Consider the following 16,200-nt stretch of genomic DNA (forward strand, 5'->3'; position numbering starts at 1 on the left):
CACAGATCAGACTTTGAGGGGGCACCTGGGTGGCTCAGTCGGTAGAGCATGCAACTCTTGATCTTGGGGTTGTGAGTTCAAGCCCCATGTTGGACATGGAATTTACTTAAGAAAAATCTATTAAAATTAAAAATAAAAAAATCTGGGGCGCCTGGGTGGCTCTGTCAGTTAAGCATCGGACTTAGGCTCAGGTCATGATCTCACGGTTTGTGGGTTCGAGCCCCGCCTTGGGCTCTGTGCTGACAGTTCGGAGCCTAGAGCCTGCTTCAGATTCTGTGTCCCCCTCTCTTTGCTCCTCCCTCCCCTCGCTCATGCTCTGTCTCTCAAAAATAAATAATAAATGTTAAAAAAATTTTAATAAAAAAATAAAAAAATAAATCACAGATCACACTTTAAACACCCCCCCACCTCCGCGGCTCCTAGTAATCTTTATTTCCAAAACTTCAATCACCATCTAAATACTGTTAACTCTGAAAGGCCCGCCTCCAATTCAGACCACTCCTCCAGAGCTCTACATTCACATATTCAAAATCCAAATATTTTTCACGCGTCCTGCTTCAGAGACTTGGTAATACTGTAGTGTACCAAACTTCTAGTCTTCGTGGAGCTTAGAACTGGCAGGGAGATCAGCACAAGGACTAGGAAAGCAGAGCAGGTTAAAAATGGTTGAGATTAGTGGCTCTGTCTCTCTCTCTCCGGAAAATAAACATTAAAAAAAAGATTTTTTTAAATGGTAGAGATTCATGAGATGAGAGAACACCCTCTGAGGAGGGAGTCCGCAAACAAAGACCTGAATGAAGGAGTGAACAGTACAAGGAACCTCTGGGAGAAGAGCTTCACAGCAGAAAGCTTAAGGGCTGAGCCACCCTTGCTGGAGGCCATGGGAATGCCTCAAGGGTCCTCAAACTCAACTCACGCCCCACCCCCCCCAGCTCCTGCTCCTTATTTCAGTAAATGCCAAACAGCCATCCAGATGCCCAGGACAGAGACTCCCGAGGTCATTTTCTCTTGCTACCTTCCAGTCAGTCGCCCCGTCTTTCAGCCACCAGCTTTACCACCCCAGTCCAGACGCCTTCATCTCTACACCAAGCACCCCATTCGGGAGCTCTGACCATAGTCTTCCTTTCTCATCTGAACACGCTCCAAGCTCAAGTGCCATGCCATGGTCCTGATTAGGTCAATCTGCCTTTTTTTTTTTTTTTTTTTTTTAATTTTTTTAATGTTTTTGTGAGAAGGGGGCGGATGGGATATGGAGTGTGAGCAGGGGAGGGGCAGAAAGAGAGGCGGACACAGAATCTGAAGCAGGCTCCAGGCTCTGAGCTGTCAGCACAGAGCCCCATGCGGGGCTCAAACACACCAACCATGAGATCACGACCTCAAAGTTGGATGCTTAAGGGACTGCGCCACCCAGCCGCCCCTCAATCTGCTCTTTGAAACTTTTTAAAGGCTCCCTAGAGCCCTTGAGGTAAAAGTGCAACTCTTTCCTAAGACTGTGAGCTCTCAGTGTCCGTTTCTTACCACCCTCCAGCCCTTTGGAACTTCCATCCCTGGATGAGCTGTTGTGCTCTCTTTCATTCTGATACGGAATCACTGAGCACCTACCACTACCAGGCAATAGACGCTGCTCTGGGTGGAGACACAGGGAGGGAAGGTGGCTGCATGAGAAACACAGCATCTCCCCCACCTTGGAACACTCCTTCCTTCCCCTCCACCCGCCAAATGCATGACAGACACACTCCAGATATAGGGTGCTTCAGGTCTCAACTTAAAACACACTTTATTTCTGAGAAGCAGTCACTGAACCCTAGCTGACCCTGTAACCCACTGCCCGTGCATTTCTCCTTTGCATTTCTGTTTGTGAGGCTCTCTATCAAACAATAAACTCAGTGAGGCCCTGGGCCACGCCCACTCTATGGCAGTTTATAGCCTCAGCACCTACCAGACAAGGTACTGAATAAGCACTTGTTAAACCAATTTCCAGTTATAGTATTCATAAGGATATATGAAAAATATTTCATTATTACTGTCATTAATTGGCAAATCAAGGGACACCAAAGTTTTGTAAAATCAAAACAAGTCATCATTCAGGCTGTGGTGAAATCTTTAAAAAAAAATAATTCTGCCAGTTTTCAAAATGGATCAAAATTCAAATAGGATCCAAATTTCAAATAGGATCAAAATTCTACTATAAAGGTAAAGAAAGTCCTTCAAGAAAAGAAAACAATGTGAGAAAACTCAGGAGACGGTGTGGTGGTAAATAAATGACAGGGATTTGTAAAGACAGCTGACACATATGCTCCGTACCCCAAATTAATGATATTCCTCGGGAACCATTTGGAAGAAAGAAAAAACAAATCTTTCAGTAAGCTGTCTTCTTACATTATCTAACATGATCACGGTTCAGGAAATTTTTACAAAGCAAGGCCACCAGCAGCAGAAATGGCTAATGGGTGTCCTGCGGGCAAGGCGCTGCTCGAAGAGCTTCACACATCTGTCAACTAACAGCCACCCTAGGAAGGAGGGCCATTATTAAATCATAACCTTTTATCAGTGGCAATATAGGTTCAACTGAATAATCTCTTTAAAATTACCCCAGATAACCCTGACTTGATATTTTATTTACTTCTTTTAAAATTATTTTTTAAATTTACATCCAAGTTAGTTAATACATAGTGCAACAATGATTTCAGAGGTAGATTCTTTTTTTTTTTTTTTTTAAATAAGCTCTACCTCCAACGTGGGGCTCAAACTCACACCTGGAGATCAAGAGGGGTGAGCTCTACCAACTGAGCCAGCCAGATGCCCCCTGTCTTTTATTTATTTTTTATTTTATTTTATTTTTTTTTTTATTGTATTGTACTCATTTTTGCCCCCTGTCTTTTAAATCCATGCGTGTAGAAATGGTTTTTCCCCAGGGGCACCTGGATGGCTCAGTTAGGCATCCAACTTCTGCTCAGGTCTTGATCTCAGAGTTCATGAGTTCGAGCCCCACATCGGGCTCTTTGCTGTCAACACAGAGCCCGCTTCGGATCCTCTGTCCCTCTCTCTGCCCCTCCCCCGCTGGTGTTTTCTCTCTAAATAAATAAACTTAAAAAAAAAAATGGTTTTGCCCAGAAATTCTAATTTTAAAAAATTTAAAATTTCAAAAAGTCAAATAAGCAGATACTTAAGTCTTAAAAAAAGACAGAGAGAGAAAGAAAAAGAAAACACTGCTCTACAAAACGAGAAGCTTTTCTAGATCACTGGAGGCCAGCAGTAATTTCTTTCCATCGATTACTGTGGCACCTAATGCCAGGCAGGCACTGCCACAAGAACAGAAGGGCTAAAAGGTTTAAAAAGCTTTTAGCATTCCACTAAATCCTCTGACCAATTTGAAGGTCTATAGATTGTCTATAGTTCCTAAATAAGAGTTCTGGAACAACACCCATAGCTTTAAAAAGAAACGGTATTCCTTTTTTTTTTTTCCCCAGAATAATCAACATGATGTCGAGTTACTCAATGTATACACACCCCCCCACACACACTTAGACCGCCCTTCCTTCCAGTGTCACAAACGCGTCTGTCCGTTTGTGAAATGCGTATGTGACCTGTTTCAATCTAAGCTTGCTTTTACCCCTTCACTTCATGTTCACAAAACCAAACACTTAACTGGCCCATCTGCTTCATAATTTCTCTAACCACAGAGCAATGAATGCAAACCTGAGATCAGAATTTTTCCCAGTGTTAAAAGAGTTGAAGATTTTTTGTTCATTGCCTTACTGGACTTACACTAATAGGGGTTTCAAAATAATATAGCATGCCATATGGTCAAGCCCAGATAATAAAATTGAGGATATCTGTTACCAATCCACTAATGCTTTTCAAAGCCAAAGTCTGTAGACAGTAAGAATTTAATCCAATTTGGAAAGCAACATGAGCCAGAAAAACCAACACGGGCAGAGAGAAAAAAACAACCCAATGAAGATGGATGCCAATACCGCAGGTCTAAAATCAAATCAGTGTTACTCATTAAAGTATGTATTCGCTAAAAAGCCAACTGATGGTAAGTCTACAGAGATCCTAAAGACCTTTCTCAAAGCTATTTGGAGAAATACAACTTTTTCAATCAAACCAGTGGACAACAGAAATTTTTAGCAATGTAACAGAACAAAGCTTTAAAAATTAAGTTAACTCCTCATAAAATCAGTCCCTTTCTTTCTCAAGCTGTCACTAGAAGTCTACCAAGGTGATTCAAGCTTTGCAATCAAAGTCACTAAGCATGAAAAAATCTGAAGAGGTTTTAAGTTTTAGTCCTTAAAAAAAGACAGCACATTATTCTGCAGGCTTTTAACACTCTTTTAAATCTGTTTAGAGATTAAAATTAAATTTGAGGAAACTTACCTTCCCCCCTCCCCCCCAAAAAAAACAGAAGTAACTCAAAATATCAAACCAAGAAATCTTTCCTAAGGTATCATGAATGTTCTTCAGTGGATATTAAGTGACTGAGCACCTCTTTGGTGATCTAAATACAGCCCTGCTGTGAACTCCAGTACCTCACTGGGGAGGCTTTTGTCTGATAGGTGTGTTCATTTAAGAAAGTGTCAGTTCTGAGTCAAAACTGCAGGAACGATCTCCTCCATACACATTCGTTCCAGCAGATGAAATGTAGCCCTAACACTGGTTCCCCAGCAGAAAGAAATGGGAATAAGCCACAGGCACGGTCACAAAACTTAACTTTGCTTTCCCAAATTCTCACTAAGAAAACCTTGTAGCACTTACAATGCCTGTGGGGCGGGGAGCACTAACCTCCTTGCAGTGGGGCCTCACAGCCACCAAAGACTGGAGGCCTCACCCCCAACCCCCCACCCCCCCCCACCCCCTACAGGGTCTGACGAGTTGGCCTCTAAAGGACCATCCCAGTTGCTCTCCATTTCTGGCCAACTCTAGTCGCTGGAGAGTTCAGTCAAGCCGAGAGCCACCATCCAATTGGGCTGTGTGGAGGTTCTCAGACTGTTTCCATGTTGGTGGCACCAACTCTGTCCCCACCCACACACCCAATATTAGTAAGGAAGCAAAAAAGGAACTGCCTATTCACTTTCTTGTTGCAATATATACCTTCCGGAAGAATCTAGAATAGACTCTATCTACCTTAGCACAATTCAGACTAAGACCTTACTTCTCTACCTCCAAAAAAGATTAAAGCTTCAAATTCAAAAGCAAAGAATTCACGTAAAAATCTTACTGCTAACACTCTAAAGACCTTACCCACTGTCTAGACTTAAAAGGAAATTCTTACAGAGCTAATACTACTTCCATTTATTTGGTAATCATAAAAATAATCTAGACGTTTTCTTAGTTAATAATCAATCTCATAAGCAGCTGCTTAATCATCAAATATTGAGATCACTGTTATCAGGTGGATTGTAAAACGAAAACACACACAAAAAACACCCCCCAACTAAAACCCCAGTTTAAGAGGCCTACGTCGTTGACACACAAATTCAGTCATGAATTCTGTAGCTGTCAATGTCCAGTAACTTCCCTTCCCAACATAAAAATTCATACATCGCTGTTTTTCTTCAGTAAATGCAATCTCACAATCCAAACTAAAAAGCCTCCACAAAGAGGAATTAAGTAGATACAGCCAGTACTACTTCCGTATGCTAACTATATAATTTAAAGGACTTAAGACACGCTTCGATACCTTCTGAACCTAACATAATTCGCAAGGAAAAATACGGGGGGGGGGGGGGTGTCTTCAAAAGTCCAATGGCTCAGCCACCACCCGGGTGGAATTTTCAGCTCAACTCCTCCCCCACCCCCACCGCTGCCACCGAAAAGCTCGCAGGACGAAGGGCGACACGCAGCCCGGGGTCACTTCCTCCCTCCCTCCCACCCTGGCCCTTCTAAATAATGTAAATGGGGCCCAAAGCACAATCGGGGCGCAGGAGGCCGGGAGCGCGCGGCGGCTGACAATGGCAGCGGCGGCGACGCGCCATCTTGTAGCGGGGCCTGGCCCGAGCCATTCATTCGGCGCGGGGGCGCGGGGGCGCGCGGACCCCGGCCCGGCCCCGCCGCGGGGGGCCGCCGCCGCCCGGCCTCCCGGGCCCCCCGCCCCGCCCCGCCCCGCGGGCTCCGCGCCCGGCGAGGGGAAAACGACGACGGGCTCGCGACGGGGCTGCCTCCCACTTTTCGGCAAAAACGAAAATAGCCGAGGACCGCACCGTTCGGTCCTCCCGGCACAGCTCTTTGTTTCTGCCTTAAATCCACCCCGAACTGCCACCCGCGGGCAGCCGCCGGCCGGGCCTCAGCTTCCTCATTTCACTGCCCCCCTTTCTTCATCGTGTCACCAGCAAGCACCAACTTCAAAGTCCCCAGAAAAGGTGTATTTAAAACAGCGTTTCCCCGAGGCAAGGGACGAGCACCTCGACCCCCTGCAGAACCCCGCCGCTCCCTTTGTTCTCGCGGCCCCGACCCGGCCGGCCTGCAGACCCCGGCCCAGCGCACCTCCTCCCCGGCCAGCCTCCGGCGCACAGCCCCCCGTGAGATCGGGCCGGATCGGACCGCGGACCCCGACCCAGGACCCCGGACTCCGGGTCCCAGACCGCGGACCGCGACTCAGAACCCAGGTCGGCGGACCCCGACCCGGGACCCCAGACCGAGAACCCAGGACCGCGGGCTTGGAACCCGGACCCCGCAGAACGCGGATCGCAGACCTGGCCTCAGGGTCCCAAGCCCCCGCCCCAAGACCCCTAGCCTCCAGCCCCTCCGACCCTGGCCCCAGGGCCCCCGAAATCCGGGCCCTGATCCCGGCCAGAGAGCCCAGACCCCGGCCGCACATCCCGAACCCCGGACCTGGGCCACCGGACCACCGCCCAGACCCCGGCCCCAGCCCAAGCCCGCAGGGTCCCCGCCCGCTCCCGGCCCGCGACCCCACCCGGGCGGGGCAGGAAGACGCGGCCCCGCGGCGGGGTGGGGGCGGGGAGGGTGGGGGCGGGGCGGCTCCTGGCAGGCGACTGTGGGGAGGGGCCGTGGCCCGGGTCGCGGGGCAGGGGCTGCCGCGCTCACCTCGTCCCGCCTGACGCGCCCGCGCCCCGCCGCCTCAGCCGCCTCAGCCGCCTCAGCCGCCTCGGCCGCCGCTCTGGAGGTGGTCGCGCTCGGGCCGCTCCGCGGGCGCTGCGGGCAGGTGCGCCGGCGAGGCTCGGTCCGGTCCCGCGGCGGCTGTTCCACTCCCGCGCCCGCGCCCGCTCCCGCTCCCGCTCCCGCTCCCGCTCCGCCGCCGCCTCCGTCCGCCCCTCAGACGCCTCCAGCCATCGGGATGGGCGCGGCGGCCCCTGCCCGCAGCCTCGGGAAACCCCACGCCGCGTCACCGCGCACGTCGCGCGCGCACGCACGGCCCGGCCGCGGCCCCGGCGCGCGCGCGCTCGCGCGCTTCCTCCCTGCGCCCACCCCGGGAGCGTGCGCGAGCGGCTTAAAGGGGCCGCGCTGGCCGTAGGAGAACGGGCTCCGGAAGGCCCCCCAGCCCTGGTGGCCCAGGCACCAGCCTCGCTGGTGGCCCAGGGACTGCGCGGGGAGCCCTGAGCTAGCCTGGGCCGACCCGCTCGCTTCCCCGCCAAGTGGATGTGAGTGGAGGCCGCAGGACCAGAGGTGGGGACTGACTCGACCCCACACCCGTGTCCCATACGCGCATCCCGCACACGTGCCGAGTACTCCCGCCTGGCATCCTGCACCCTGCATTCAGTGCCCTGCACTTGCACTCTTTATTCGGCACCCCACATCTGCACTCTGCACGGGTACCCACATGTGCACACACCCAACCCAAGCCGGCCCTCAGGCCTGGGCGTGCAACCGAGCTGACCAAATCCCAGAGGGACCCCTGCTCGACCGGGTCCGCCTCCGCAGACGCCCAGCCTCTGCTCACCCGGGAGTGGACGCCCGCCACCCGGTGGACGGGGCCAGTCCTGGGGCTCATGGGAGCTTGGGCAGGTGTGAGCAGTGTGGCCTCGGGAGGTCAAGCCCAAGGCACTTCTCTTGGGAATGGCTGCCTGGGCAGGGACGTGTGACCACCGAAGAGTGTCGGGAGGGAAACGCATGGCCGACCTCCGCGAAGGCCGCTGAGAAATGAAGCCCCTCAGGTGGGGTCAGGTAGGAGGAGGACATGGGTCATATGTGCGCAGCCTGTAGACACCCCCAGGAAAGTCAGTGGAATAGTCCCCCACCACCACCTCTTTCTTTCCAGCTGACCCCTGGCTCCCGGGTTGCAACAACCACGCACCCACTGCCTTCCTCCCTTCAGAGCCTGCAGTCCCTGACCCTAATCAACCCAGGCCAGATGCAGGCCTCTGCTCCTCCCAGCCTGTGTGGAATCCTTCCAGCAGGGAGCCCATACCTTCCCACCCAGGTGTGGGCTGCATTCGTGGTCCCACCCCCTCCCACTCTGTGGGGCCTTCCTATCAGCATTCAAGCATGTCCCCATCATTCCTAGAGCCCTTCTCCTCTCCTGGCACAGGATATTCCCGGTTCAATTTAGACCCTCCCTGCCCAGCCCTGAGCTCAGCCATTTCTGCGAGAAGTCCTGGTTCCTTTTAGTGGGGAGTGGTGCTTAGAAGCCAGGATCAGGGCTGCAGGTGTACTCACTGTTACCGGAGTACCATTGCTTCAGCAGCAGGAGCTGAGGAGTGTATATATGCACAAGCATACATGTACACGCACACACACAAAGTACCCCCCCCAATATAACCAATCTCCCGTGATTGCCGCCACCCTCCTCACCCCACACGGGCTCTGACCTCCTCTAGGTCCCCACAGTCCCCACGGCAGCAGGGATGTCCACCTTGCTCAGCAGACATGACAGTTCCCATTGCCCCTCCCACAATGTCCAGGTTCCTCTGCCCTTGCTGTCCTGCACTCTGACCCCTCTCTGCTCCTTAAACACACAGATCACCACATCTACCCTCTGGCCTTTTGCCCCTGTGACTCCATCTGCCCCGGAGGGTCTCCCCCATAACCTCCCGTCACCTCCACAGAGAGGTCTCCCGGTCTCTGCCCCAGTGGCTCGTTGCCTACATTTCTCTTCAGAGCTCTCATTCCTGAGACCTCACATGGTTCGTTTGTGGGCTGCTTTCTCCTTGCCCATCTCCCCGGCTGGAGATGGCACTGAGTTCCTTGCCCGCTGTTCTACCTGACAAGTAGGGCATGAGGTGGACAGTGGGTCCTCAGGGAACGTTTATGGGATGGGTGCAAGGTGTGTGGGTGATGCTCTGTGATCTGAATGAGACGGACAAGACTCAGCATGAGGACCAGATGGCAGGGGAGTGGGCAAGGTTGGAACCGAATGGTCACTGTGTCCAGGACAAGGCCCTGGGGACTCTGTGGCATTGCCCTCTGCTCCAGAGGAGAGGTGCATGATGCGTAGTCGGAAAGATGAGTGTCCTGGGCATTGGCAGGTGCGTCCCAGAAGCAATGGACCCAAGGCCGCAGACTCAGGGTCAGTGACATTCCTCTGAATCCAGCAGGTCTGATGCCAGCTGTCAGTGCCCACCTAGGTCCAGGACTTAGAGAAGTGGAAATGTGGAGGGAGAAGAGGAAAATGAGGCAAGAAAGGAGGGGGAAAGGAGGAGGAGAAGGAGGAAGGGGGTGGGGGGGCAGGGCCAGCAGCAGAGCAGAAGGAAATGGGCAAGGGGGTGAGTGGTCTCTGTGAAGACCCGAGTACTCCTGTGGGGATGGGAGGGGGCCTGGGGGACCCTCAGAACGCCCACCTCACCAGCCGGGATCCCTTCATGCCTGCCCAAGGTGCATGGTGGGCACCAGGCTGCAGGCCTGACTCTCCTATCCCACAGGCCACCACAGACCCGATTGGGCCCATCCCCGGGTACACCAAGGCCACAGAACAAGGCCACACACGAAGACACCAGGCCAGTGCCTACACCAGCCATCTGAGGGTTTGGAGCCCCAGCTAACCTTAGGTCTGTGGGGTAGGGCAAGCCCTTCCCTGGAATTTGACCTGGGGCCCAGGCCCGGAATCCTCCTTTGTGTGTTTATGGATGAACGTGATGGCAAAGTTGAGGGGGAGGCAGGAGGAAAGGAGGAGAGAGCCCTGGGTCCTCATTTCCAGGTCCCCTGCACAGCCCAGGGCCTCATTCCCCTTCAAAATACACAAGCCACGGGGGCCGGGGCTCTTCTCCCAGCTCTAGTCCCCAGGGAGCAGAGGGACACCTGCCCTGGTCAGCTATCAGGAGCCCTGGAGCTTCTAGCTTCCAGCCAGAGCCCTTTGGACCTTGAGGGCAGGAAGCACGCTCTGGGGAGCTGCCCTCCCTCCCTCCCCTCCACCCCCCTGCCCCGGCCTTCTGCAGTTAGGGCCCTCATCTGCTGCCAGCGCCCTCCTCAGTGGGGCATAAATCAGGGCTCACGGTGGACCCGCTGCCACTGCCTGGAGAATTTGTGCTCAGCTGGCCAAGAACTTAGGCTTCTCCTGATTTCCTGGTGACACTCCCTCCTTCTCTAGATAAGTGGCTTAGAGATCAGCCTGAAGTCCTGAGTCCGTAGCCACACCCGTCCGCTGCACCCCGCCCTGGGCAGGGCTGTCCCGGGGCTGCAGGGCTGAGCAGGGCCCGAGGGTGAAAGCGGTTGGCCTGGTGCCTGGCTCAGTGCCCGGCCTTCACTGAAAACCTGGGGTGTGCAAATGTGTTGTTCGGATGCCCCCGCCCCATCTGCTCTGTAGCAGGAAGTTGTCTGACCGGAAAGTAGGTCTTTTTAAATCTGAATTCTTCACACAATCTGTGCACGTGACCCGGACCCAAACCCAGGGGCCACGCTCTGAGCCTGGCTTCGAAGGGTCTCCGGAGCTCCCTTCCCGCAGAGCACCGTCTGTGCCTCTATCACAAAGCCATCCTGTCTTCCCTTCTGGCAGGTGAGCCAGAGCCTGACCCTGGCCCCTGGCCCCAAAGGACAGGACTGGGACAAGGAAGACAGGGCGAGGTGCAAAATGTAGGTAATCCAGAAGAAGCCCTAATTAGTTTGCAGGCTGCCAGCGGCAGGGTCTGGTGACAGAACAGGGTCAGGAGAGTGAGGAAGCCCGCCCCTCCTTCCTTCTCTCGGCAGACACTTCCCAAGGGCCCACGGGTGCCAAGAAGACCCATGTCCCTGACCACGGGTCCACCGTGATACGGGTGCCCGCAGGGGCTGCCGGGAGGGACACAGGGAGAGCAAAAAGGTGACTGTCAGCTGAAGCAAAGCTCGTGGAGGTGCAGGGGTGGGAGGGGTGCACAGCTTCAGAGCCCAAGAGAAGGTCAAGGCCGGGGCCGGCAGGGGCAGAGTGTGCCTTGTCGGCCTTGGGGAGGGTGCTGGCTACTTCGCCCAGCTGCCGGCAGACCCTCCCCCTCACTCTCCCAGGTCTGTCCCTTGTCCCCAAGTCCCCTACCATGCCTCTTGTGACCTGCCCTCCAAGCCCATGATCCTCCCAGTCACCTGCCTTTGGTCACAGATGAGACATCCCTCATGGGGGCCCCCCAAACTTGAGGGGGTAGTGGGGAATCAGGAAGTGCCAAGTGAGGGGGGCGGCAAACACAAGACATGTCTCCCCTAAGATTTGGAGCAGACATCATCCAAGGGAAGGTCCAGGTGGCATCCTTGCCACTCCCAGAGGGCGCCGTCCCGAGTGGGTTGAGCCCGTGGGGGCGGTGCTCAGCTCCGGTGTTCGCGGGAACAGCCTTCCCGGGGCGCTGGTAACAAGAGGGCCCTTCTTCCTCCGTGGGGCTCTGTGTGATGGCACGTCTGGTCTCACTGCAGATGGCAGACCTGTGCTAGCACAGCTGGGGAGCCTGGCTCCGTCCGGTGGCTCTGGATGCCACAGGTGAGCCCAGACAGAGGCTTTCCGTGTCGTTTGTGGAGCGAGACACCTTGGGTTGAAAATACAAACCCCTCTAATAGAGAAAAATGTGGCTATTATCAAGGAGAGCAGTATCCCCCACATGTACCCCAGAAACGTGTGTCCCCACAGATGTGCACTAAGTGTCCACGTGCCAGTGGGGTCAATCGGGCTCAGGGTAGCAAGTCACAGAAGCTTAAACCAGTTTATGTGAAAAGAGGCGATTGACTCGCTCAGGGTACGAGTCTATGAGCAGATGTCCGGGCTTCAGGTATACATGGATCCAGGCGCTCGGTCAGGCTGTTGGGGGCTCCCCTCCTGGTTCTGCTTCCCCCGTTCTGGCGCCTCCTTTTCTCTCTCTGCCTGAGAGAGACTGTGTCTGCTAGGGCGTGTCTTCCTGTCTCCAGCTTAGCAGCCACAGGGCTCCCAAGACTGAGATATCTGTATGTTGACCCCGGGAAGGCTCTGAAGGGCCCCAGTCACATTCATGTGGCCCTGGAGGCAGGGAATGGAGGGGTCACAGCTTGTGCCCCTGTTGGGACACCACCCAGCACCCAGAGCAAAGGCAGGTGCTGTCACCAGGAGGAGGAGGGCTTCTGGACGGAGACGAACACAGGGGTCCTTACCTGCTTCCTAGCCAAAAGCAGGGTTTGGGCAACAGTTGAGCTACTCATAGAGGAAAAGGAAGCCTCTGTCGAGTTCAAGGCCTGCAGAGGCCCCAGTTCCCGGCTCCTCCTGGCTGAGGCCCGTCTGCCCCAGCCCCTGGCCTGCTCCGTCCTGGAACTGACTGCTGGGAACAGAGCCCACCTTCCTTGGCTGCTGTGCCCCCAACCCCGAAGCAGCCTCTGGGGTTTTCTGGGGCAAGGGGCATCAAGGGCGCCCCAGGGGACAGTCCGCGCTCCCACCCACCCCGGCCCCATTTCCAGTCCTGGCCTGGGTGGCTCCCTTGTCGGGGAGGCCACAGCCGTTCCCCACATCTAGGCCATCACCTGCCCAGCCCTGGAACGTAGCTGCCAGCAATGACCCGGGGCATCCTGGGCCAGGGCTGGGAGCACTGACCAGAGACCAAGAAAGTGTGATGCAGACTTAGGAAGAGCCAGGGGTCCGGGGGGGGCGTACCCAGACCCTCACGCCCGCGATCAGGTGAAAGAGGGGAGGCCAGGGAGGCACGATGCGCAGAATGGATGGGGCCTGGCAGAGGGGACCTGCCGGGTGGGGGGCTGGGGGCGGCCGCTGCCTCAGCTAGGCCTTGGGACTCCGGGCACCCCCCTCGGCCCTGGCCTGGCCGAGCCTCCTGTCTTGAGGTGCCACAACAGGCCTGAGGATGCTCGGAGGGGGGTCCCTGAGGCCAGGCGGTGGGGACACAGCCCCAGTGTTGCACATACCAGCATAGGCCGCGCCGGCTTGGTGGGCTGCAGGTCCGTGCAGGGTGACTGGCCTGAGCCCGGGCGTGACACCCCTCCCCCAGAGCGGGGGCAGCCTGCGCACCACCCCGTCTCCTAGTTTCTGCTGCAGACATGAGCAGGGACTGATGGGGACGCGGTGGGGTAATCACAGGGACCTGTCCGGGGAAATGGGAGGGGGGCTGGTCTCCAGTCCCCCTGACCTGCCACTGCCGGTGCCCTGCCGGGGGAGGGGCACCGTGTCCGTCTGGGGATTCACCTCCCCGTGGATGGTGCCCCGGGACTCAGTTCCGCCAACACCTGCCCGGTAAACAGCTTGCACCTGTGGCCCCGGCAGGCCGGCGGGGAGGGGTGGGCGGCCCAGCGCCTGGGGTGCCTGCCAAGCCTTCCCGAACCCACCGTCCTGTCTCGGGCAGCCACTGAGAAGCCTCTCCCGGAGCTGGGGAAGCAGGACGGAGCCAGGACAGCGGCACAGAGGGAAGGGCATGCGGGTCCCTAAGTCACACAGCCCCAGATCTCCGCCCTCACTAGGCATCCCGTCTGTCACGCCCCATCACCTACCGAATCGTGCCACGTCCCGAGCCACGTCATCCACAGACCGCCGGGCCACACCTGCCACCTCGTGTCACCTGGGTTTGGACACAGTGGGGCACCCGGCGAGAATGGCCGTTTCTCCTGGGCCTGTATCCTGGTTATCGTCCCAGTTGCCCCCTGTCATGTCCTCAGGCACAGACCTGGAAGGACTGTCCTCTCCAACAAAAAGACCCTCCAACACAGCCCCTCCCAAGAGGGGCCAGGGATCAGCACCGCAGCCCGAGCGCCCCTGTTCCCACCCCACCCCCGGCTCAGCCCAGGGCACACGGTCTCCACGAAGAACTTCCTGCTCACAGGGCACCCCCTACTCCCCCAACCAGACGGGGACACCCTCAGGCACTCCCCCCCATAGGGCTCGGCCACACCGGCTTCTTGTTTTAAATCGGTAAGATACACACAACACAAAGTGTACCAGTGAGGCCCTATCGGAGTGTGCAGTTGATTGGCATCGAGTGTGTTCACGTTCCTGTTGCAACCGTCACCTCGTTCCAGAATGTTTCCATCAGCCCGGAAGGGAACCCCGTGCCCCTTAGGCAGTCTCTTCCCATGCCATCCCCTCAAGGTTCATCCACGATGTCAGTGCTCCATAGCTTTCTGTGGCTGAGAGACCCAGGGCCGAAATACACCGCCCTCCGCTCATCCGTTCATTGGCGGATGGGCATTTGGGCCGCTGCCACTCTTTGTCGATCTTTTTGTGTGCTTAGAGGCCACGTGTATATCTTCCTTGGAGGAATGTCTCTTCCAGATCTTTGCCTTTTTTTTTTCTAAGTTTATTTATTTTTGAGAGAGAGAGAGAGACAGAGCATGAGAGGGGGAGGGGCAGAGAGAGAAAGAGACACAGAATCTGAAGCAGGCTCCGGGCTCGGAGCTGTTGGCACAGAGCCCGATGTGGGGCTCGAACCCATGAACTGCGAGATCGTGGCTGCAGGCGAAGTCGGACTTCGCCACTGACTGAGCCACCTAGGTGTCCCGCTTTCCCTGTTTTTGAACTTTTATTGTGGTTGTTGAGTGGTAAGAGTTCTTTACATATTCTGGACACTAGACCCTTATCTGATACATGATATGCAAATATTTTCTCCTGTTCTGTTGTACTTTCACTCTGTTGGTAGTGTCATTTGGTACACAAAAGTTTTTGATTCTAAAAGAGTCCAATTTATCTCTTTCTCCTTTTTTGTTTCTTGGTTATAGTGGTTTTTGGTGTCACATCTAAGGAACCATTGCCAAATCTAAGATGATGAAGAGTTACTCCTGTGTTTTCTTCTAAGAATTTTATAATTTTATTTTTAATGTTTATTTTTGAGAGAGACAGAGCGTGAGCAGGGGAGGGGCAGAGAGATAGGCGGGCAGAGGATCTGAAGTGGGCTCTGTACTGACAGCAGTGAGCCCGACGTGGGGCTCAAACTCACAGACTGCAAGATCATGACCTGAGCTGAAGTCGGACACTTAACTGACTGAGCCACCCAGGTGCCCCTGAGCTTTGTAGTTTTCACTCTCACATCTAGGTCTCCGATCCACTCGGAGATAGTTTTCATGTGTGGTGTGAGGCAGGGGTCCAACTGCATTCTCTTGCACGTGGACGTCCAGTGTTCCCAGCACCGTCTGTTGAAGACTGTCCCCTCCCTGTTGAATGGTCTTGGCACCCTTGCTGAAAATCAATTGACGATACATGTGGGGGTTTCTTTCTGGGCTCCCCATCGCATCCCGCGTGTCTAAATGACCGTCTTTATGCCAATATTACACTGTTCCAGTCACTGTGGCTTCGTATACTTTTTTTATTTTGAGATTTTTGAATTTAATTTTTTATTTATTTAATTTTCTAAAAGCTTATTTATTTATTTTGAGAGAGAGAAAGGGGGGGGGCAGAGAGAGGCAGAGAGATAATCCCAAGGAGGATCCGTGCTGTCAGTGTGGACCCTGATGTGGGGCTTGATCTCACGACCCTGAGATATTGACCTGAGCTGAAATCCAGAGTTGGATCCTTAACTGAGCCACACAGAGGCCCCTTTTCTTTATTCCTAAGTAATCTCTACACCCAATGTGGGGCTCGAACTTACAACCCTGAGATGAAGAGTCAGCCACACAGTCCATCGACCGAGCCAGCCAGGCGGCCCAAACAAAGCTCTGATTTGTGGGTTTTATGCCAGAAATGTTTCAGGAGCTCATGAATGGGCACCGGGTCAGGTGCTCACCCACGGCCAATAAGAGGAGGACACAGGAACACGTGGCCCACAGGACAGGCCAAGGTGGACAATTTAATTTTATTTTAAGTAATCTCTATGGCCAACGCGGGGCTCGAATTCATGACCCCAAGATTAGGAGTTGCACACTCCACAGACTGAGCCAGCCGGGCGCCCCTGT

The 16,200-nt window shown here is 54.7% G+C and overlaps 1 protein-coding gene across 2 annotated transcripts in view; it reads right to left on the bottom strand.

The window, feature by feature from the left end:
* The window catches only part of GNB1 (G protein subunit beta 1), an 86,592-nt gene extending 79,342 nt beyond the window's left edge, over positions 1 to 7,250 (bottom strand). For both annotated transcript variants that reach the window (XM_042994946.1, XM_042994945.1), the window contains exon 1: positions 7,048 to 7,250. The gene's annotated coding sequence lies outside the window, so the exon portion shown is untranslated. The remainder of the gene's footprint in view (positions 1 to 7,047) is intronic.
* Positions 7,251 to 16,200: the final 8,950 nt, after the last annotated feature.

Source organism: Panthera tigris, chromosome C1 (assembly GCF_018350195.1).
Source record: "Panthera tigris isolate Pti1 chromosome C1, P.tigris_Pti1_mat1.1, whole genome shotgun sequence".
Lineage (NCBI taxonomy): Eukaryota > Metazoa > Chordata > Mammalia > Carnivora > Felidae > Panthera > Panthera tigris.